Source organism: Maniola jurtina, chromosome 6, assembly GCF_905333055.1.
Source record: "Maniola jurtina chromosome 6, ilManJurt1.1, whole genome shotgun sequence".
Classification (NCBI taxonomy): Eukaryota; Metazoa; Arthropoda; class Insecta; order Lepidoptera; family Nymphalidae; genus Maniola; species Maniola jurtina.
The window spans coordinates 2,858,388-2,883,815 of record NC_060034.1 but is presented as its reverse complement, the minus strand read 5'-3'; the positions used below and the strand labels follow the sequence as shown (position 1 = coordinate 2,883,815).

The 25,428-nt window shown below is 35.2% G+C and overlaps 1 protein-coding gene and 1 long non-coding RNA gene across 2 annotated transcripts in view; one reads left to right on the top strand and one right to left on the bottom strand.

Annotated features, from left to right (window-relative positions):
- LOC123865924 (nephrin-like) overlaps positions 1 to 25,428 on the bottom strand; it is a 198,704-nt gene that overhangs the window by 104,958 nt on the left and 68,318 nt on the right. The gene's annotated exons all lie outside the window — the stretch shown is intronic.
- LOC123865925 lies at positions 552 to 24,558 on the top strand. The gene is made up of 3 exons (XR_006796076.1): positions 552 to 767; positions 8,653 to 8,656; positions 24,518 to 24,558. It is a non-coding gene; the product is annotated as an uncharacterized LOC123865925 (long non-coding RNA).

Genomic DNA, 25,428 nt, shown 5'->3' with positions numbered 1-25,428 from the left:
TCGTTTGCGTAAAATTAAAAATGTTCAGTTCCGGTATAAATGAAAAAAGAAAAAACATAAATCAGTTATGTGCGAGTCAGACTGCCACACGTCGGGTTCAGTACCATCGTACTAAAAACAAAACTTTTTTTCCTTTACTTGTGCTATAAGAAAATAGTAAAGCTACCAAATTCATGATCCTAGGCCATCGCGAACTACCCTATGGGTTTTTATTCCCCTTGTCTTTACAGATACGACAGGCAGACAACGAAGTGAACCTATAAGAGTTCTTTTTTCCTTTTGAGGGATGGAACCCTAAAAAAGAAAAAAACATTCAATCATCCCCGACTTCATCCAAGTGTAAATTAGAAATGCTGTGCGCGTCGGTGCTTTCACATTAATGAAATTATGGCTACAAATACAGTATTTTAATCGAAAATGAAATTTTGTACCTACTATGTGTTCCCTAATAAATAATATTTATTTATTTATTTAAGTACGAAGAATATTTGATACGATTCCGACGTAATCATAAACTCACCAGTATCTTCGACATTTCAGGGGGTATTTCGCCCTAAAGGGGTGAAATGGGGGTTGGAAGATTATGTGAAAGTCACATGTTTTTGAAGTTTGAGGTATGAAAATCGGTATTTAGGTAACTAGCTTTAAAGTGATAAAGTGAGTGAGTAGTTAAGTGAGGCCTTTTGCAGCGGGAAAATTTCTAACTTCATTGGAAACCAGAAATTTTACGCAGACGAAGTCGCAGGCAACTGCTAGTAATAATATAAGTGTATTTCTGCCGAAAAAACTTACGTCTTTAGCAAAACCTAGGACCTCAAAAATTGCATGTCATAAAACTTATCACTATCTCTTTAGGTATAATCCGATGGAACCTGTGAATAGCAAAATACAAAATCATTATCGAAAGTCTCCGACCCAGATTTCTCAATCCCTTTTCAAATCCACAGACGCCTATCGAACGGTCTAGATTCGGGCGATATTGTGTTTTCGTAATACTTGAAAATATGGCTCTAAAGAATTCAATAACTTGAACTGGAAAAATAGAATATTTTGCGGTTGTGATATTTTATTTCTTGAGGCGGAAATGTGAAATATTAAATTTAATTGATAGAGTTCTCAGTTGGACTTCGTCTGTGTTGGTGTTAGCTGGCGGTCGTGCTCTGTTTTTTCGGAGTGTTTTTTTTTTGTTAAAACTGACTGGAAAGCGCTCTAAGGGGGTGCCGTGCGTATGTCGGCGAGCGCCGGCACTGACAGGGTCCACACTTGTATAGTTTAACTAACTTGTTACAAATAACTACAAACTTGACATTGGCTAATCTTAGTAAAGCCAGACGAGAGAGAAAGAAAAAGAGAGTTCTCGTTATTCCGGCTTGTTCCCATTATACACGCTACAACAACCACTTTAGGCCATGTACTCGAAAATCAGTGTCCATTTAGCCTCCCCGGACCGAAAATAATATGCCCTGACGCATTCCGTGCGTCTCGTTACGAATTCCATTAATAAGGTGGTTCCGAAGTAGGTGTTCAACCTAGGATGTAAACTAGGTTAAGCAGCAAAATATGGTTTTATTTTTGTATATTTTTTGGGTTTTTACCTTAAACTTAACCTTAACTTTTACCTTAATAAAGAAACTATATAACAATCTGTTTGCTTACACCCTTCTTACTTTTTTAATTCTAAGTTAAGTTCCTCGTGTTAACTTCAATTTCTTCTAAAAGGAATAAAAAAATTAGAAAGATTTATAATATTAATTTTTAGTTATGTTAATTTCGTTATTTTAATTTTAATAATAATTGGATTTTAAATTTTAACTATCATTCTCATTAATGTAGATACAACCCGGGTACTAAAAGATTGGACCTGGCGTCAAGACGTCACTGCGACGCATGGGTACGGTGTACAAAAAAGCATCATTAAGAATATTTAGGTATGAAACTTAAATGTTTGTGAAAAACTCTGGGTATGCTATGTTAGTATTGTCTAGTTTGGCGTTTATCATACATTGAAATTGAAAAAAGCGAGGTCCATTCTTTTAGTAACCGGGTTGTACATTGTAATTGCAACGCCCTGACTCATTCATGGCTCGTATGTATTTGTAATTTTATGCACCCACCATCAAATGAACATGAAAGCAAGCAAATAAATAAATGAAATGAAATGAAAGATTTCTAAAAACATTCGCTCATAAAATGGCAATATGACATCTAGACTGTAGTAGGTATTTACTTACGGCATGTATTACACCGCTAAGCTTTCCGTCCGTCAGCCCTCATACGAGGAGATTATGTGGAGTTGCGAGTGTAATCCGTATCTACTGCGGACCCCGCGTCAACACTTTTTATAAACAATGCTTTTCTAGCTACGGGCACGAACACTAAGCGGCTTGCAGTTTTATTGTGTGGCGTTTTTACATTTTTTCTGAGTCGTTTATTGCTCGGACCAGTTATTTATAAACTTCATTCTGAAAATCTGAAATGATCCAAAGGGACCCCCATTTGGATCACTTCAGATATTAGAACTAAGCCCTAAAAATTAGCCTATTTCCTTTCCCGGGATGTAAGCTAACTCTGTAACAAATTTTATCAAAAGCTAGCAGACAAACAGACAGACAGACGGACACATTTTTGCAATTATAATGTTATTAGTATGAATCTAGCAACTCTCTCTCTCTCTCTCTCTGAAATTTAGCTTATTGACAGTTTGGCATGCAAATAGCTACTATGACATAGACGTCCACTAAGAAAGGATTTTCGAAAATTCAACACGTAAAAGGGTAAAATAGGGGTTGGAAATTGGAATTTGAAATTCATTTAGTTAACGCGGACGAAGTCTCGGATGTACCTACCTACCTAAGCTAGTCCAATAATATTTGATCACGAGTAAGAAGTTACCAAGCAAACTAGTACGAATAATTAACTCAAACGTCTTTGAATTATCTAATGCCTATTTCAAATCAAGAATTCACACGGGACGAGGCTTGTAATCGAAAATCTACACTGTCTAGTAATTCAAGATGACAGAGCCGCTATCGGATTTAGTGCTCATGTTGATAGGTAATCTATTTCCAATCATCGTACCTACTAACCGGTCGTCCAGTAGGAATTTGAAACACTACACAGATATTGGGACAGTGATAGAAGAGTAAGGAAATTCCTTAGGCTCAAAGTACATTGTGGTAGAATCGAAACGACGCAATCTGCAAATTAGCTTAGCCCACGTTAGACATGAAACAAATTCACGCATTTCCTGCTAATCACTAACGGTCTCCTAACGATCAGACTGATGGCACGCATGCTTCACCGTGAGAATGCGTGCATTGCCGTGTGTTTGTTTGTGGGTTGATTTGTTCTTCAATCATGTCGCAACAGAGCAACGAATTGACCTAATTTTTTGCATGTTTATAGTTGAAGACCTAGAGAGTGACATAAGTAAATCAAAGAGCTCTCATGGCCCAGCTACATTAACGGGAAACACTGTTGAAAAATGCGTTAATGGACGTTAACCGTAAGTGTAGCCACTACCTAACGCGTTAATTTAACAACGGCATTCACATTGCCGTTTGGTGTTAAGACGATTTTAATCCCAATTCAATTGGCACTAGACTATAACCGTTCAAAAGTGGTCACTCAGTTTAAAGCGTTGATTGTCGGCGGAATTTTCTCGATAATTACGGCGTTGTTGGGCATTGACGTTAACCTTAATGTGACCCGAGCATCACAGGATTTTTAGAAACCTAAATCCACACGGACGAAGTTGCGACAATCAGCTAGTAAACAATAAATCGTTTCCAAACCTAATAAGTTCTCGTAAAAATTATGCTATAATAGTAATTTTCTAAAATACCTTTTTCCATTAAGCCATTCAATATTTTCTAATACCTATTTATTACGGCAGGTAAGAGGTATATTTTAGGCTCTGGGCTTAATTGGGTTCTGCTAAAGGCTTTTGAAATAATTCATAATAGTCAAGTAATTAAAACAAGCATAATTGCTGGCAGTTTTAAGTCGGGGTTTTTCCAAAGTACTAAAGAACTTAATTAGTAAAGTCTATTACGAACACCGTGGTATTTTTAAATATTGTAAAGCTGCTTACATATTATGGCCTCCATTTCACTTTGGACCAAAGTCTTATGCTGTTTTTGGCGCTAATTGCGAATTTTTACTATCACCTAATTTTTTTGCGGAATTCACATTTGCAGTTGAGGATAATGTGAACAACTAAATAATTATAACTATACTTTCAAAGAAAGGAAGGTTCCGACCTTCGAAATACGAGTCCGACTCACACTTGGCTGTTTTCTTTAATGTCACTCGAAGAAATAACTAACCAGTTAAGTGCCAAGTTAGTGTTTATAGCCAGATTATAAAATGTACTAAATCGTGCTTAACCCGACCTTACGCTTGTCGACTTACGTGTTTGCTACTTATTCAGTTATAACTGTGGGTTATAAATTAAGCGTGAATAAGTTTAATACCTTTTTAGGGTTCCGTACCTCAAAAGTAAAAACGGATCCCTTATAGGATCACTTTGTTGGGTACCTAGAGGGTACTTCCCGTTGACCTAGAATCATGAAATAGCAGTTAGGCAGGTCGTATAGCGCAAGTAAAGAAAAATTTACTAAAAAAAATATTAAAATGTGTTTCAATTTTCAAAGTAAGATAACTATACCAACTGGGGTAGGCACCATAAGAAAGGGCTTTACCCTTTTTTATTTTTATTTATTTTTATGATTTTGATTTATCGTGCAAAATGTCGGAAAAATACCCGACTACGGGACCCTCGGTACGCGACTCTGACTCGCACTTGGCCGGTTTTTTCTTTACGACTTCTGTGTGATTAAAATCAGCTTACCTTCTGAATTTTTATTTCAGTCATTACTTTATGGTTTGATTTTATGCTAATTTTTATTAGTAACTAACTCTGCCGGGCATTCATTATTGCATTTATTATAATACTATAATTTTACTTAAGCTACTTTTTATCCCGGAAAGTTCATTTCCCATGGGATTCTTATTAACCCATACGCTTAGCCGATTTATACGATTTTTTTTTTTACAGAGGTAGCTTATGTCCCGAAAATTGACATAGGCAACTTTTATCCCGAAAAATTAAATAGTTCCCAAGGGATTAAAAAAAACCTAAATCCACGCGAACGAAGTCTATAATATAAAGCATAGAATTTTTTCTTATACGAGTATGCGATACTTATTTACATAATATTATGTGTAATATGAATGTACAAAGAAAAAATGGATACAGAATTATAGACGATGTTGCACAAAGGCGGACTTATTCCAATAAGGGATCCCTACCAACCTTTGAGTCACCGAAAGGACAGATTAATAATTTTGCCAAGGGTTATAGCAAAGAAAAAGGAAGATTATGTGCGCAGAAAATAAATTCTTTGTAAGTAAGTACTAAGTATATAATGTGGTACCTATCTGTATACCTAACAAGATTTTGAAAACTAAAACCCGACTACGATCGTCTTAATAAACGCTGAAATATTATAATAAAATTATTTTTCTGTCCTTTCTATCTGTTTGAGCTGTGCATTGATGAATCAATCAGTTAGCTTTTCCTTCTATATATTTAGATTTATCTGGGAAAATTTGGGTATAACAAGTGTAAATTAAAAAATTATAACACCTCGACAAGTGAAGGTTACAGTAACTAGAAAAGAGCTGATAACTTTCAAACGGCTGAATCGATTTTCTTGGATTATAGCTAAGAACACTCTCGATCAAGCCACCTATCAAACAAAAAAAACTAAATTAAAATCGGTTCATTGGTATAGGACCTACTATGCCACAGACAGATACACACGTCAAACTTATCACACCACTTTTTTTGGGTCGGGGGTTAAAAAGGAAATACCAGCATTAATACACTAAGTATGTACATATACCATGTCTTTGTTACCTACTGGTCCAGTTAAAGCAGACAATATACTTTTTAAAAATAGTAAAGATTTATTATAAACTCCAAGTATCAGAGACGAGGTTAGCCGGAACCGGTACCGGGTCAAACTGGGAATAAGCCGTGACTTGTAAGTTTGTAAGTTTGCTAACAGCCTTCGAAGTTGTTGCTAACAAACTCCGGCGGATAAAGATTTGAACTTTCACAGCTTTGTTTGTCTATCAGTGTCAATAGAATCTACTATCTATTTTATTAGGTTTATTTAGTTTGGTTAAAACTAAGTGCCTTAATGTTATTTGTTCTAGGGTTAGACTATTTTTTTATCTGCTTTAATTCTCCTCATTACTAAGGGTCGTGACCTCTTTATATTAATCATATTAACTAGCCGATAACCGTGACTTCATCGACGTGGATTTAGGTTTTATAAAAAATACTGTGATTTTTCTAGATAAAAAGTAGCCTCAAAGTTCGGGCAAACTTCTGGAGACCCTTTTGTCATAAAATTGATAATAATAATCTACATCTAAGAGTTTCTATACCCAGCAGCTTCAGTAGTATGTTGATTTATGTCAGTCAGTTTTATTAAACTTTTAGATAAAAACTAGTTTATGCCCGCGATTCCATCTACGCAGACTAAACAAATTTCCGATACCGAATTTACCTCCTTAATTGAATGTTCAAAAATCCTTTCTTAGCGGATGTCTACATCATAATGGCTATCTGCATGCCAGATTTCAGTCCGATCAGTCCTGTAGTTTTTTTTTATTTTTAAATCTTTTAATTTTTTAATAAAGAATATTAGTCATTTTAATCATGACTAACATTCCCCTTTCCCCTCCAACTAAGCGACAAGCTTGTGATAGGAGTGGGTACGACAATAGTGCAACGGGTGGGGTTTGAACCTCCGACCTTTCGGTTTTCAGTCCGCTCCTATAACCGTTGAGCTATTGAGGCTTAAGTTAAGTTTGAGCTGTGCATTGATCGACCAGTTAGTCAGTCAGTCACCTTTTCCTTTTATACATTTAGATATTAGAGGTTACATATTATAAGGCCTGATTTAGGACTGCGAATTCGAAAATATTATTTATGTTACAAACTTAACAAAAAGCATTAAAGCGAGATTTAATCCTTTTCTCATCCGCCGCTCATAAAAGTCGGACAATAAAACTCCGAGCCGCTTATTACTCAGAGTCCTATCTACAAAAAGCATTGTTTATAAAAAGCGTCGACGCAGGGTCTGCGGGTCTGCAGTGGATGTGGATATGGATTACACTCGCAATGCCGCATAATCTCTACGTGCGAGGGCTGATGGAAGGAAAGTGTAGTGCCATTACGCGTATGAAGATAGAACGTCATATGTTTTTATGACATCCCTATACATAACTACCACGTGATTTTCACTGAGTGAAATTTAGAAAATATTACATTGGAAATAATGAAGTTATAATAGATAGATAAAACTTTATTGCACACACAACATGAAAAGGAACACAACACAAAAGGAAGATACAGAAAAAAAAACAATTGTGGGTTCGGTCGCAAAAAAATGTACATTAGTTTTTTTTTTGTTGTCCTGGTTTTATTTTTGTCATAGAATCAGTGCTGTTTTAGTTACGAATATATGTTCCATATTGATCTAAATATAACCTATCTGTTTAAATAAAACCATGAAATCTCAGCTATCCTTACAAATTTGTATTTATTTTAGTTTTTTTCCGATTGGCAAAATTTTTGCTCCATACAAAAACAGTTTGTCCAACTACTACACTATTATCGAAAACATGTCATTTTAACAAAACTTTTGTCCTAAAGTTGCATTTGTAAGTTGGGTTCGAGTTCTGATTACTTTTTCAACGTATTTACAAAAGGTTACCATTCTTTTATCAATAACCATAATTTTCTTCAACTTCAAAAATGTGTCCAATTTTTTGTGCGTGTGTAACGTCCTGAATGTAACGACATTAGAACGCCTATTTTGGCCATACTACATAAATAATTTGGTTGCTTTTGCCTTTCATTTATTGGCAACACTATTGAACAAGGCGCCAACATTCAGAAAATAAAAACGGCCATGTTTGTTAGGAGGAAAATTGTTAGTGTGTGTTGACGCGAGAATTGTCGCCAAAAATTGTTTTTCTTATGTTGAATTGCAGGGTGAGTATTGGACATTCTTTCGAACTCATAAATAAAGGTTAATAAAGCTTTGTTATCGCGTAAAACAATGAAACTACTTCTCTGTCCGTAATTATTCGCTGTACAGTGATATTTTGATTTGAGGCTATGTCGTTCGCTTTTTTCTGTCATGATTGTAACATATGTAACGAAATGTGTAACGTTACGGTCATGACCGATTGTAAGGCGGAGAGTACACTTCTTTAGAAATTCAATATTGACTTAATTTAATTTCTTAAGAAGGGTCTCTCCGTCACTCGCTTCAAACAGACGTAGTTCCAATTTCATTTGAAAATATTAAGCAACCAAATTTTTTGAGCCAAATTCTTAGCGGTATCACCTAATGTAAAAAAAAAACTAGTGTATATAATGTTTAATGGGGTCTCTGCGAGTTGGCTTTGGCCCCTCGTACGCCTACTAAAGGACCGGGACCCCAGGGTCGCGAAATCGTTATGCGATCTCAATAATAATATAATATTGTAAAAATAATATAACATTCTAATCATAATATTGTATGATTCTGAACTAAGCTTTATGTTGATCATGAATGTATAATTGAGTCAGGTATGTAACGTTTGTTACGATGTCATGAATGCAACTATACATTTTTTTACGACCACACCCTTGTATGTTGTTACTATATTATTTTAATTTTATTATTATTAGTTATCTGGCATATCAAGGTAACATAACGCCGCTTTATAACTACTAGGGCTGGCAGATGGAACATAGATGGAAAATTATTATTATTCAAAGCCCTATCTACAAATGAAAAGCGTCGATGCAGGGTCTGTAGGTTTGCAGTGGATGTGTATATGGATTACTCTCGCAATGCCGCATAATCTCTACGTGCGAGGGCTGACGGAAGTAAGTGTAGTGCACATCGATGGTGTAGTGCCATTACGCGTATGAAGATAAAACGTCATGTGTTTTCATGACATCTCAACTTCATACCTACGTAGTATATCGGTTGAAAAAAAAAACATAATACTTATGGTTAGTTATTAGCGCCGAATATTGGCATAATCTTTAAATAGGTAGGAGGTAGGGCTGACGGAAGGTGAGTACAGTGTCATTACGCGTTATGGAGATAGGATGTCATGTGTTTATATGTCATGTCCACTTCAACCTACCTACGTACTATATCGGTTGAAAAAATTGCATTATGGTTACTAGTTGATTAAAAGATTTATAGTATTAATTATATGCATAAATATTATCAATGGCATAATCTATTAATAAATAGCCTTACATAGGCTACTTTTGTCCCGGAAAATGTAGGAATTCAAAAAATCTAGAAACACGTGGATGCATTTGCGAGCGTCTTCTTTTTAGAACAAAAGCTTGCATCCCGCAAATGGATATAGGCTAATTTTTATCCCGGATAATCAACGAGTTCTCGCCGGATTTTTAAAAGCCTAATCCCACGCGGACGAATTGACGGGCATTATCTGGTAGGTATATTATAAATTAAATTATTGAACACGCCTAATTACCTATTATTCCTTGTTATATGCATACAAAATGTTAACAACTCATTTATTAAATATGAAAGCTAAACTGAAAATTCACTTGTTCAGTATACAGAGCTATCCCGTTTACATTCAGTTTTGTGTAATTTTTTTAAATTTTAATAAAATCACACTAATATTATAAAGGCGAAAGTTTGTTTGTATGTGTGTGTGTGTGTGTGTGTGTGTGTGTGTGTATGTTTGTTACTCCTTCACGCAAAAACCACTGGACGGATTTGGCTGAAATTCAGAATGGAGATAGATAATATCCTGGATTAGCACATAGGCTACTTTTTATCCCGGAAAATCAAAGAGTTCCCACGGGATTTCGAAAAACTTAAATCCACGCGGGCGAAGTCGCGGGCATCGGCTAGTACAAAATATATTTCAGTTCTTAAATTTACTTAAGTCTATAAAAGATAGCAGCAACAAAATGAAAGCGTACAATCCAATGCTACAAATAAATGCGTGTCCATTTCGACGGAAAAAATAGGTTTAGACAAACAAATTTTGTCAATAGAGAGAGTGGATAACTACCTGATCCCGATCAATTTTAAAAGCGTACGTGTCCTAGGCTTAAAGCTTTACCATAGACATTTGAAGCTATCAGTGTTGACATGAAACAAAATATTCAAACAAGATAAAGTTGAAAACTAAAACCCGACTGCGATCGTCTTAATAAACGCTGAAATACTATAGTAAAATTGTTTTTCTGTCGCTTGGTATTCTTATATTTAATATTGTAGTACATTTATATTTATGAACTCGGAATTTTCTCTTTCATTTGACACCCCACTCGATACAATAGCAAAAAATAATAATTTTGGAGACCCCCACTTTTTTCATGTAACATCCGTTAAATCAATTCGATCAATTTCTTTCGTAATTTTTTTCGTATGTCACGCGGACCTTTACGACGAATCGATTGACACCTCATTCATCAAAATCGGCCCAGTAGTTTAGGCGCTACGGTGGAATACAGAATATGGATACAAACATACACACATACATACACACATTCATACATACACACATACATACATACACACATACATACATAGACTGCTAAAATCATAACCCTTCCTTTTGGCTTTACCGCAGTCGGGTAAATAGCCATTCTATCACTTTTTTTTTTAATTTTGGTTAACTATTACTAATCATGACTAATAGGTATTCCCCCCAACTAAGCGTTAAGCTTGTTAATGAGATATTTAGGTCTTTAATAATGTTGTTATGACGACAGTCTATGGTACTATTTATTGGTGGAAAAACGCCGTTAAAGTTTATAGAATTCTATAGAGGCATATTTTGTATTATTACGAAAACACAATATCGCCCGAAACTAGACCATTCGATAGGCGTCTGTAGATTTGAAAAGGGATTTAGAATCTGGGTCGTAGCTAGAGACTCTTACGATAATGGTTTTGTGTTTTGATATTCACAGGTTCTATTGGATTTGAGAGGACAATGTGATCGTAAACAATATTACTTTGGTATACATAAACTAAGGGCCCATTAAAGTATTATCTCTCTACTCAAGCATTTTTATCGAGACCTTCTCTAGATTGATATTTCATATCTAAATCTATGGATATTATAAAGAAAGTTTGACTGACTGACTGATCTTTCAATGCACAGCTCAAATTACTGGATGATTCAGGCAGCATGCAAGCAACCTATTAGATTTGCTAACATTAACGTTTTTAAAAATCTCGCGGAAACTCTTTGATTTTGATAAAAAGTAGCCTATGTGTTAATCCAGGGTATAAATCTATCTCCATTCCAAATTTCAGCCAAATGCGTTCAGTAGCAAACATGCGTTCAGTAACATCCAAACATCCACACTTTCACATTTATAATATTAGTAGGATTAGGATATCTGTTCTTTCCTTATCATATGGTCTATCTCGTTGTAGTACAAAAGCAAAATGGACCAATGAAAATTCTGAACGTAATATAGACCGAAATCTTCACTATAACAAGAAATAAAATCTAGCCCAAATACAATCTTATAACATAACCCAATAAAACCCTCCACTTATGACGTAACCCTGCGAATGCCCAGCCAATATTGCGTGTGTAGACCGCCATAAAGTTCCCCAGGGGTCGGCGCTACCCCATAACTTTATTTTGTTAACTAATGCATACACGTTTCCAATATACAAACTCACAGTTGTAATTTACATTATATTATTAATAAATATAAATGAATAAATAAATAAGCCTTTTATTTTTTTTCTTCTTTTCACATTTGATTTTTACATTATCTTACTATTCGTTACTAACAATACTACTTTAAACAATTATTTCTAATCTTACAATCATTCATTATAATCTTCAATCATATTTTTAGATAAACGAAAAAAAATATTAACAAAAACTAAATTACATTGTTAAAATAAAATAAAGTACTAAAGTAGAGCACTTATGGCTAGTATTGATTTTGTTTAAAATTACATTATAATTTGATTAACAGAGCTCTCTCCGTCACTTACTCCATACAATCGTAGTTCCCATTTCATTTGAATATTAAGCAACCAAAGTCCATGAAATTTTGCAGACATAGTCTAGAAACTAATATCTGTGTCTGTGGTGTTTTAGATTTTTCTAAAAATATGTAGTTTTAAAATTACAGGGGCTCAAAGATTTGTATTTTTCTTTAAAAAAAGGCCCAACTTTGTGCTCGTTTTTCTAGACAACGAAGCAATTTAATGAAATTTGGAAAAACCACAGACCTAGAAAATTTAATGAATATTATGTAGTAAAAAAATTATCGTTATATATTTTATATTGTTATAATTATGTGGGAACTACGAAAACCAGAAATTACACCCAGAAATCTTGAAAATTTCGTGCTGTCTCGATTTGTGCAAGCGGGGTGGTGAAGTGCGGGGGACGACACGTGAAAATGACAGAAACGGACAGTCTAAACACACGGGCCACATTTAGACTGCACCCGACTCCAAACTTGTCGATAGGTCTAACTAAATACATTTCAACTTGCGTTAGACGTATGCGTTACCTACTCAGACGTTGCCTGTAGATAAAAATATGTCTCATGTTTGCTGGCAATAGCGTATGCATCAAACCCTGCAAGTTGCAACTCTCTTGCAACCTATTCCTCACGCAATACGCACAGCTTTAATATTATAATTTTTGACAATGTATACTATATGTAATGCCATATCACAGGTCACTCTCTGATTTATTGCTAACAATTTACTTCCAAATGCAAAGAAATCTAAGTGTGTTGAATTCACACTGCCCAATACCAGGACCTTAAATGACATAAATTCATTGATAAATAATCATATGTTGAAAATAAAGGAGAACCCCGTGTTTCTCGGTATAATGTTAGATGCAAAGCTTCTATGGAACACCCACATATCAACACTTGATGGTAAACTCAGCTCTGCTGCTTACACTGTTAGAAAAATTCGACAGGTACTGACGTGGAAACTGCAAAAATTGTATATTTTGCCTATTTTCACTGTATTATGTCTTACGGACTCTTGCTATGAGATAAAGCGGTAGATATTGAGAAAAAAATGTATTACAGAAAAGGACAGGACGTGCAATTTATAATTTAAAACCGCGCGCTGCCATACAATAAAAATATAAGGAAATAAGTACCTTATCTATTATCTTATAGTAGCTTCTAAATATATTTACAACTAGCTAATGCCCGCAGCTTCGCTCGCGTGGATTTAGGTTTTTAAAAATCCCGATCCTTTCATTTCCCAGAACAAAAGTTGCCTCTCCGTAATAGCCCGTCCCCGGGATGCAACTTGTTTCTGTATCACGTAAGAATATTTAAACGGATTATCCTTTTCAAATCCCGAGGGATCACCAGGATTTAGGAATGCAATTTCTTACAGCATCAGGGTTGAGGTCAACGACAAAGTGTTTACTTGGTATAGATACCTTCAATATCAATTAATAATCGACACTTTTTAAATCCCATTAGCTTTAGTAGTCAGGTCCCCTGCAACATCAGGATTGAGGAGTTGGAATCCAAATTTTTTATTGAACAATGTCGCAAACTTTCTTTATCGATTAAAAAAACTACCCAAAATTACGCAGTTAGGTTACCTGCCAAATTTCATGGTTTTGAGTCAACGGGAAGTACCCTAGAGGTTTTCTTGACACACACGACAGACAGAGAGATAGACAACAAAGTGATCCTATAAGAGTTCCGTTTTTCATTTTGAGGTACGAAACCCTAGAAAACGTAGGAACGGCATTCCGAACCAGTGGTAAATTTTTCTGACCATCCAAAAACACTTTGAAGTTTACCTAAAAGTTTACAGGAATAAAAATTTATCATTGTATTCCATTCCATTTCATTCTATTCCATTCTGTTCAAAGATAAATAGATAATAAAAATATTTGTCACCGAAACAATAATTTACGATACATCGACCAATATCAATTTTACTGTTGACAATCTGACTATTACCAAAGTGAACGACTACTATAATATCTATTATATACGACTAACATAATATGTATTATAAATTGTGTGCCGTTTGCATTCTCACTAGGTTCTCATTAAGTTTGTTTTATTTGGTTAAACTTTCTGGCATTTATATTGTTATGACGTTTAATTGGCAAACAGTCTGTTTATTGGCTGAAACTCAAAAATTCAGCCAATCACAACAAAGAAAATATTGTAATAATGATTGATGCAGCTTTCTGTAATTGAAAACAAAATATTTGACATTAACTTGAATGTGACAGTGTTTTCCGAATAGGGTTGCCAGAGGCCCCGTATTTTACTGGTTACCCCGTATGTCAAGATAGAGAAACCGGTAATTATGAAAATAAAATACGGGGCAAATAAAACTAAATATTTTTAGGGTTCCGTAACTCAAAAGCAAAAAGAACTCTTATAGGATCACTTCGTTGTCTATCAGTCTGTCTGTCTTTCCGTCTGTCCGTCTGTCCATCTGTCCTTCTATCCGTCTGTCATGTGTTCATGAACAAATATTAGTATTTTCAATTTTCAAAGTAAGATAACTACATATATCAAGTGGGTTATCATATGAAAGGGCTTTACCTGTTCATTCTAAAACAGATTTTTATTTATTTTTATGCATAATTTTTTTAATGCATAACAGTTTTTGATTTCTCGTGTAAAATGTCGAAAAAAATACCCGAATCGGAACCCTCGGTGCGTGAGTCTGACTCGCACTTGGCTGGCGAAACCGAACACTGACGTTATGTCCAGTAGAAAGAATATTTTCCTTTTGCGGCAATGCGTAGCCGAAACCCACTCGATATTGATCATGGTCGTAGCCAAGGCGGCGGGGCTTGGTTTGAGGATGTTAGCCTTTTTTTATACAAGTTAGCCCGTGACTTTAATCTTTTCTAGTGGTAAGTGATGATGCAGTCTAATTTCTTGGCCGTTAGGGCCATACTAACCATATAACTAGCCATGACCGAAGCCTCCCACCAGACCAGAAATTTAGAAATGGCGACTGCGCCTGGGAAGCCGTCAAAAACCTAAGCCTAAAATAATACTTACACTATTTCTTGCATTTGCTTACCAATTTTTTTTTGGAAATATATCAAACATTTCGCGCTCACTTCACTCGCGCGTATTACTTGGTGTAAGCCCCGCAATTTCGTTTGCATGAATTTAGAGTTTTAAAAATTCCGTGGGGGATTTTCCGGGCTAAAAAGTTTATGTCTGGGATGCAAGTTACCTCTGAATAGTAAGTACCAAAATTTTGGTAAAGAAGATGGGCCGTGAAAGGGTAACAAATAGATAGGCAAATAGATATACTGTCGTATTTGTAATATTAGTATGGATAGGGAGCTTTAAAAATAAAATCTTGCTATGGCTAAACTCGTTTCCCTTTCACTTTAATTCTTTCTGTAATTGAACCAAAAACACTTACGCTCACGGCGCTCGCGCTTTTTTATTGTTGTATTTTATCTCACTGTCAAATTGAAAGGCGAAATTCCACTAACCAGGTAATTAGCCCATAAAGTTGAGCGAATGTTATTTTCCTCATGACAGGATTCAGTTCCGGCCCTGATAAAACCTCTCCCGAAATCGATTCCTGGCTACGGCCATAGTATTGATACTGTGAAGGTGGAATTACAAGTTAAATGTAAATTTAAGTTAAAATGCAAAGATTGTATGCATGAAATGTATAACATTTTGCTTTACAAAACTAGAGTTTTTAAAAGCTATTTAAATAAATAAATCTTTTATTTAAAATCACATTGCAAACACAGTTCACCAATCAAGACACGGCAACATACAGAGAAAAAATACAAAACTTACAAATAAACTGAAATATCTAAATAGGCTTTCCATGCATTTCAGAGAGAACCACCGCTTATTTCTTCAAATACTTCAAATTTTTAAATTTCTTCAAATCTAAACCCCGTATTTTTGATGGTGGTAGCCTGTAAATCAAAAAGAGGCAGGTGGCAACCCTACTTGCCACATGACATTACAGAATGAAAAATTGTTTTCATTACTCGGTAAGCCTACTGCCATAGTTTCACAGAAAGTGTGACGGTAGTTGTGACCTCTGATTGGTCGACTCTCTTTCACTATTTGCTAAAATTGATGATTGCAACAACAATTTTTTCTTTTTTGTAATCAAAAACAGAACACGGACGTCATACAGGTTGACTAATTGCAATCATTTCTGACCGGCTAACATTGTTCCGCTAGTGGCTCAAACTCACTGTCGCAGCAAGAACATGGTAAATTCAGCCAATCACAGCAATTAGAATTGGTTATCACAAATGCACCGATCTAGGAACCGAGAATACACGAACCAGGGCAGATAGAGATGAGAACAATAATATCATACGTAGGAAATCGACGGGGGATCGTTGACAATAATCCTCTTAAAGATGTAGTAAATTATTATAAATATTATTATAAAATTATTCTTATTATAGTGGACACAAAATATGTCAAAAATTTGTAATAGAATTTTTATAATTGTAAAGTATTTTATCTCCGCGATTTTGGGGTACAAAAATATCACTGTTTTTAAAATTATATTACGCATCAATTTTTGCAACTAAATAGGATATAAAAGTAATTTTGTATTGCTTAGGATGAGGAAGGAGGATGATCGAGTGTAGTGGCGCTCTTTAGGGAAGGTCTATGTCCAACAGTGGACACCCACAGGCTGATGATGAGGATGAAGATGATAATTCATAGGATAGTACATTATGATCATCGCAACCCATCACCAACCCACTAGCACAAGTGATATTATATTGCTTAAAACGCACCTAATGCTCAAAGTGCATCTCCGGGATCGAACCCGGACTCCCGAATAAGGGTCAAAATCAAAATCTTAATCAGAAGAACTTAATGATTACATTTGATTTATACCAGGATACAAGGAACTTAAGATGCCTATAGTTAAACACTAGCTTCCACAAATTTTCCGTTATAGGATACATTTAATTGTGATTTAGTCCGCTTTATTTAATCCTATTAAAATAACTTTTAAACTTATGGTGAACTTCGGAATGGACTGAAAAAGTAAGCCACAATCCTTATAAACTTAAGAATAAGCCGTGACTCTGTTAGTCTTGCTAACGATCTCCAAACTTCTAACAAACTCTCTGGAATCGGGATTTATTCCTCGCTTTATTTATCTAGCGGATGAAAACTTAATCCGAACGAAAGATTAAGAATGGAGTCTATCTATTTTATCTAAATATAGAAAAGAAAAAGATGACCGACTGACTGACTGACCTATCAACGTACAGCTCAAACTGCTGGACGTATTGAACTGATATGCAGATAGTCATTATCACGTGGACATTCACTAAGAAAAGTTTTGAAAATTCAACCCTTAACAGAGCTCTCTCCGTCACTTACTCCATACAGTCGTAGTTCCAATTTCATTTGAATATTAACAGGGCTCTCTCCGTCACTCGTTTCATACCATTTCATACAATCGTAGTTCCAATTTCATTTGAATATTAAGCAACCAAAGTCCATGAAATTTTGCAGACATATTCTAGAAACTAATATCTGTGCCTGTGGTGTTTAAGATTTTTTTTTTAAATATGTAGGTAGTTTTAAAATTACGGGGGTTAAAAGATTTGTATGTGAATTTTTAAGACCGCGTAACTTTGAAACCGAATATTTTAACGGAAATCTGGAAAACCACAGGCATAGATATTAGTTCCCGGAACGTTTCTACAAAATTCCATTGAGTATGATTGGTTAGTATTCTAATGAGAGACGAACTACGTTTGTATGGAGCGAGTGACGGAGAGACCCCTCTTAAAGAGCAAAATAGGGATTAACAATTTCTGATTAGTCCACGCGGACCAAGTTGCGGACATAAGCCAGTTAAGTATTCATATTTTTTGTTACGAAATAGAGATTTGTTTACATTTTATTATAAATGAGCTTGCATTTGACTTGCATCTATGCACCAGCCGGCAGCAATATACTAATGGCTAAAATTGTAATTCATATTTTCGGAAAGTAGCTGCTAAGCTTGCAGAGAAAAAAGAAACCTTCAATTTACCTACCCTTAACTTTAACTGTGTCTGTCTGTGTGGAGTAGAGAAGCCTATACAACTTGGCATATTTTTATCCCGGAAAATCAAAGAGTTTCCACAGGATTCTCAAAAATTTTAACTCACGGGAATGAGGTCGCGGGCGTCATTTAACATAAATGTTTCTGAAAAATTACTAAGAATCAGGCGAATGTCATTGCAAGTGCAATAATAATCATTGCAGAGTTGCCTCCTTTTTCTTGTTGTACAGCAATAAAACCACACAGTATCTGCAAATTAAGTACGACATCAACAATTCGCGTGTTATTATTATTTGCTAATTACGAACTGTAAACACGGCTCCACAAAGTTCCGTGCAATCTAATTGCAGAAGTGCATGTGGAAGCGTAATCTTTGTAGTTGTAGAGATGGAAAAGCCATTATGCGCTTTGTTCTAAAGGTTGGGCAATCGTCTGAGCGATTGCATTTTAAAAACAGGTGATAAGGCTTTTTTTTTGCAGCGTTAGTCTGGAGCAGGTATATCAGTTTTTAAAACAAGTGTTAATTAAAAATTTATAACACCCCCGACGATCCAATGTATTTGAGTTTTCCAAAACATCATTTTCAAATAAATAGTTATATGTATTTAGGCAACGTCAATCTTGACAGCTTGACATTTGTCTATTGACATAATATTATGAACCTAACGGTTATCTAACCTTCTTTTCTACAAGAAAACTAGAAAAGAGCTGATAACTCTTAAACGGCTGAACCAATTTTTTTAGATTATAGCTAAGAACACTCTCGATCAAGCCACCTTTCAAACAAAAAAAACTAAATTAAAATCGGTTCATTAGTTTAGGCGCTACGATGCCACAGACAGATACACAGATACACAGATACACAGATACACAGACACACAGATACACAGATACACACGTCAAACTTATAACACCCCTCTTTTTGGGTCGGGGGTTAAAAATGTGAAAAGGATAGATTTATATTATCTGTAGCGCACCAAGAAAGAAAGCCGCGAGATCAAAAATCTAATTAGTATAAATATTTTTTTGTTAATATTAATAATAAATTTAGAGTTATCAAATTAATTTAATATTTAGTTTTAAAAATTAAAACAGATTTCGGAATTTTTCCTATCGAGGAATTTATATCTAATCGTGTTTCTATTTCGTGAGAAATGATAAAATACCCAAAAGTCACAATAACATATTGAAACATAAAAGCATTAATTTGTAAAATGGCATTTATAATTCAAATCAATCGTTTTCAAAGGTCGCAACTCGCAATACTTTGTAGCTCGTTAAATCCACACGATACGAGTATAATACTGAATTGCTCGATTTTTAAATAGGGTGGTAACAAGCCATACTAGTAACTAGTACCTACGCCGAGAATCAAACTCAAGACCTTGTCTTTAACTACAGCGCTCATCACTGCGATGGATTTCTCAAAAAAGAAGCGTTATATCCTCGAATAATTTTCAGGTCAAGTTAATCGTTGACACGTTTTATTGATTGACACAGTTACAACCTTATGTTTTTCACGTGCTACTGTACTAATATATTATTTCAATACCCTATTCTCAGCGGGGTAACATAAACACGGCACTTCACACGGTACTGAATGCGCTTTTGACATGCAATTTCCCGGTATGAGACAGCGAGCGTTGTTAGCGTATAGTAATTAACTGTAAAGGTGCCTACACAAGACGACACTAGACAGCATAGTTCGGAAACTTGTAACAAATCAGCGAGGTTTCACCTAAACTGGCAGTTCTTTAAGTCACGAGTGAAACGAAATGAAATGGAGTGAAAAGGGGTGAAAATGAGTGAAAAGGGAGTGAAAATGAGTGAAAAGTCAAGAGAAAAAGAAACCCTTATAGGATCACTTCGTTGTCTGTCTCTCCGTGTCTGTCTTCCCGTCTGTTGTGTCTGTCAAGACCCCTCAAGGGCATCAAAACCTTTAAGGTACTTCCCGTAAACTTAGAATCATGAAATTTGACCTGTCAAATTTCATGATTCTAAGTTTACGTGAAGTTTTGCTACCTGTAGCAAGACCTGTGAAGTTATTAAATTTTACAATTTTTATTTTTATTTTTATTGAAGTGATCACTTTTGAAGGTGATAACAAGGTGTACACTGATTTGTGGTCTAATAGCCATAGAACACTGGGTAGATTCCCAGAGAAATGCAAGCTTAAATAATTACGCCAATCCACCATTTTTAATATTATAAGTATTTAAAATTAATTTTAATTTTGCGTCTATTAATTTAAAATATAAATTTAATGATCTAATTGTTTATGTAAAAATATATTACCTCCAACATTACCCAGTTAAATATTTATGTAGACACAATTTAGGTTTTTAATAAGCTCTAGTCCGTGCTGACCTATATTAACCTGAAAGAACCGGGTGACTCATTAAGTGATTTAATATGCGTGTCTGGACCCAAGGTAGGGCAGAATAAACCTACTTGTATAGAAAATTTACAATTCAAAAATCTCATTTACCTACAGCTTTGTTTAAAATGTCATTTCAGAATTTTAATCTACGCTAAAGCTAGGGCGCGAAGTGACTTATGCGATATGTCGTACGACAAAAAGTTGATATACCCTATAGAACACGCATTTGGATAGGTTTCCGTATATTATAGTCATGCTAATTTCAAAAAACTTCGACAGTCATTATTTCGTAAACGGTAGTTGTAGGGGGTGAACCAAACATTTTTTAGGCTTTCACTTTCCATGGAGGTACGGTCGGCCTCAGAATTTGATTAGCAATTCCGCGAAACTATTGTATCAATAAACCTGTCGCACTTATGACCTTTTTCTATAAACACGCCACACACACCAAAGGCATGTGCATAACCGTACCACGCGAATATGATCATTAAGGTGCTAAACGACTTACGGCCTTTGAATGTACAATTACTGGCCAGGAAGAAACTAGAAATCAACTACTAAGAGCCGTGATCCTTTCCACTTTCCAAGGTGTTGCAATGATGACCTCACGCCGAAACCTCCCCCCTTTCCCCCTTCCCCCATCAAAAGGCAAAAGGGTTGCTGGAAGCCGCTGAATCCAGGTGACGATAGAGACCTAAATCCAGCAGTGGACGTGTATCGGTTGGCGACGAAAGAAAGGAGTTACAATAGCTCTCAGCGTATAATTCCTCTGTAAGTAGGTACTAGGTACGCATTGTAAGCTCCCGCAGATAAGGAAAAGGGGAAACGGAAATACTTACTTCAATGCACTCGAGGCTTTTATCTGCGTAATATAGCACTTATTACAAGTATGGAATAATAGCGACTTACTTCACAGCCGAGTCTTTACAGCCGATAGCGACCTTGCACTTATGTATTACGCATTTAGTATTTTTTTGTTTGGAGAACTTTGCATGTTTTAGAGTTTATTATTTCAACTGTGAAATTAACTGTATTAGGTTATTCGACACCAAATAAGATATAATATTTCTAGCAAGAAACAGTTAAAAATTATTTTGCTATAATCCGCCAACAGACTAACTGTTTCTTGCTAAACATGAACTTCCGCAAAGTAACGCCTGATTCTATCCAATATAATATTTCTATTTTAACCTAAATTTTTAGTGAATTAACTCTTGATTAAAGTGCGTACATTTTAAGAACTCACTCGCCATTTTTGCTCTATGTGTAAAAAAGTAATGAATTATTTAGGATATTTACTAATTAGACGTTAATTTATTATTTCTACTATCGATGTCGTGTTCGGGTCGGCACAGATTTTATCGTGTTGATGTAAACAGCCCTTGAAATCGTTTAGGCCGTGTGGCCTGTAAATAATATTCAAGTGAATGTGAAAATTGCGTGTCTAAATAATATCACTATTAACGCAACACTAAGGTCAAGTGTAGGGTGTTATGTAAAGTTCCGTATTCGTACTTTAGCTTAGTGTTTTTTTTGCCATCGAGCATATGACTCTTAGAGCAGCAATTATTATTAAACTAGCTGATGCCCGCGACTTCGTTCGCGTGGATGTGGGTTTTTAAAAATCCCGTGGGAACTTTTTGATTTTCTGGGATAAAAAGTAGCCTATGTGCTAATCCAAGGTATAATCTATCTCCATTCTAAATTTCAGCCCAATCCGTCCAGTAGTTTTTGCGTGAAGGAGTAACAAACATACACACACACACACACACACACACACACACACACATACAAACTTTCGCCTTTATAATATTAGTGTGATCTTTTACCCCTGCTTTGTGCTAGAGGGCAGAAAATACTCTTCTCCGAGTCAATCTGTCGATGCATATGCAATTCTTCGTCAATATTTCTTTCCTCATCTAAAATAGTACACAGCCAAATTTTCTTTGAAGTCGAGACAGCAGGCAGAAACCCGGGTCCATAGCTGGAGCAGATGGGAATGAAGAATTAAAAACTGATCGATTTGGTTGAAATGTAACATTTTTATAGGCTCCATATTGTTGATTGACAGTTTATTATTGATGTCAATTCATGATGAAATAGCAATCCAGCAATATGTGGTCCAGGCTAGGATTGTTACAGTGCAAAATTTTGCATCAATAACAGTGTTAGTGCAAAATCAACTGAGTTGTTGACAGGCAACGGCTGCTCTAAGAGTTCTATGCTCGATGTTTTTTACTTACCTATTTCTTTTACATGAATGAAAGCCTCTACAGGGCCTCAAGGGTGACTTTTTGTGTGGATAAAAATTTGTTTTGCTGCTAGAGTAAGTATTTATGTGCCTACTATGTTTGGTAAACAGTGCCCTTAGCGGGTCATTTTAGCAACTTTGGTTCACCTTACAAACTGGAAGTAAACGAAGTTTGGTTTATTTGAGAATGTTTAATGACTTGATTGGTTGTCCTATTCCCGCCCAATTCCCGCTACCTTCTAAAGTCCTAAGTCCAGTGGGCTGGAGGTTGTACCAGAATGTATGACACTGTGTTGTGCAAACTTGTGGGCAAAGGAGGCAAATAGCTGACATGTTAATGCTGTATAATATTATAAACGGTAAGATTGACAGTCCTCATCTTTTATCCAAAATACAATTAGTTGCACCCCCAAAACGCACTCGGCATACATCACTGCTTCACGTTGATTTTAAAAGAAAAAAATACTCACAAAATTCACCCATTGCTAGAATAACTCGCACCCATAACAAACATTACTCGGAAATTGACCTTTTTCGCCATTCTAAAAAGACATTTAAGCGACACCTTTCACTACTCCACAAATAATTTTTTTTTTTTTTTCTCTCTCTTACACGCAAGTGCAACATACTTAACATCATTTCACACACACACGCACACACTCACATGCACACACACACTCACACACATAAACACATTCTTGTTTGTACGTTAAACATTAATTCGTTAAATGCTTCATAATTATATTCAATATTATATTATTATGTTATGTTATTTTTTTATTTAGGCTACCTGAGATACTGTTTTTTTTATACGTATAAAATTATTTATTTATTTTCTTAACCCACTTTTGATGTATTTACTTAATTAATTCTGGTTTTTTTTTTTAGTATCTATGTATCACTCACTCAGACAAATTATTATAATTATTATTTTCGAGAAAATCTGTAATTAGCCATATTTATCGATGTAATTAATATTAAGACTCTTATTAGTATTACTTCGCTGTACATTTTCCTTCTATAAATAAAATAAAAAATAAAATAAATAAATAGAATGCATTTATTGATATACGGTCTCCACTCCAGAACACTATGCCCCTGCGGCGTTGTTTCAGATATTATGGTATAAGTAGCCTTTGCTTCTTCGTTTCCCGGCCATTTTGGCATTTGCATGTGCATGTTTGGTGTTTTTGTCCTTCAATCACGAAACAGCAGAGAAATCAGAAAAGAAAAAGCAACGGACCTGAAGAGTGATATAGATTAGGTTACTTTTTATCCCGGAAAAGCTCCCACAGGATTTTAATGCTTAGGTGCCTACTAGTTTGTGTTAAAAGTCTAAATTTACGCGGACAAAGTCACAGAAAGCAGTTAGTATTATTAAAACTCTTCACGTGAACTTATCTTAATTTGGAAAAAAATAGGGAATGTAGATAAATCACTAAAAATTTAAAGTTTTTTATAGTTACTAGCTGTAGTTACTAGGTTTCTAGGTACATATTTGTAGGTTACACTTTGTACCATTATAGAAAACATTGTTGGTAAAGGGTTAATCACTCAGTAGGACATCGAACGAAGCTGGAAATACTGTAATTATTTGATACTGGTAGGTAACGTATGATTACCTGGTACCTACTCAAGTGGAAGGTATCGAAGAGGTGTAATAAAATCTAATGTACCAACATAATTTGTACATACCAACCAATACTTTTACAGAAAAAACTTTAATGCAATATATTGCCTTAGCACCACTAATATTATAAATGTGAAAGTGTTTCTTTATTGGTCTGTTTTTCAACCACTCTGCAACGGAACGAGACGTACAGACGACGTGGTTATTTTTTAGCATGGCTATACTTAAAAACGTGAAAAGTGATATAAGATACTTTTTGTTCTGGAAAATCAAGGGTTACCACGAAAATTTTAAACCTGAATTCACGTGAACTAATTTATAAGTATGTCTCGTTTGATGTTGTCTATCCTGCCTAGTTGCGAGATTTTCCAATCTGCACTTTCCAGTACGAGATTCCCATTCTAGCAACTTGGGACCCAATCTCTAAGTATCAGTCTTTCAAACTGCGGGTCCTGCCCTTTTCCCCTGGTTACCCTGGTTCTCCTAAGGATCTTCTCATTTCTTTAGATATTGATGATTAATTATAAACACAAATTATTATAAAGGCAACATGTTTTATCATTATTAGATTAAGTCGTATTCAAGTGAATCGTAAAAATACACATAAAAATCGGACAATCTGAAATTAAATAAGAAATATTCTGCTTAAACCATTTACGTCATTAATCCAATTGCTTTGAGCAGGTAGAAAATATCAGCTGAGTGGGAGTTGATTATTATCCAGAGCAACATCATATCGGAAATACTGAAGAGCCACAATAATGTGTTGCAAATAAAGAAGAAAAATGCAAGCAAGAACTTTAGAAAGTAGATAATGAGGTACTCCAGAAGGTTAACGAGGTGCGCTCGATTTTGTGATAATAAATTCTAAGAGCGGTGATAGGCTAGTGGTTAATACGTCGGCATTCGGAGAGCCGCGGGTTCGATTCTGGGCACGTACCTCTAACTTTTCAAAGCTATGTGCGTTTTAAGCAATTAAATATCACTTGCTTATGATGAAGGAAAATATCGCGAGAAAACCTGC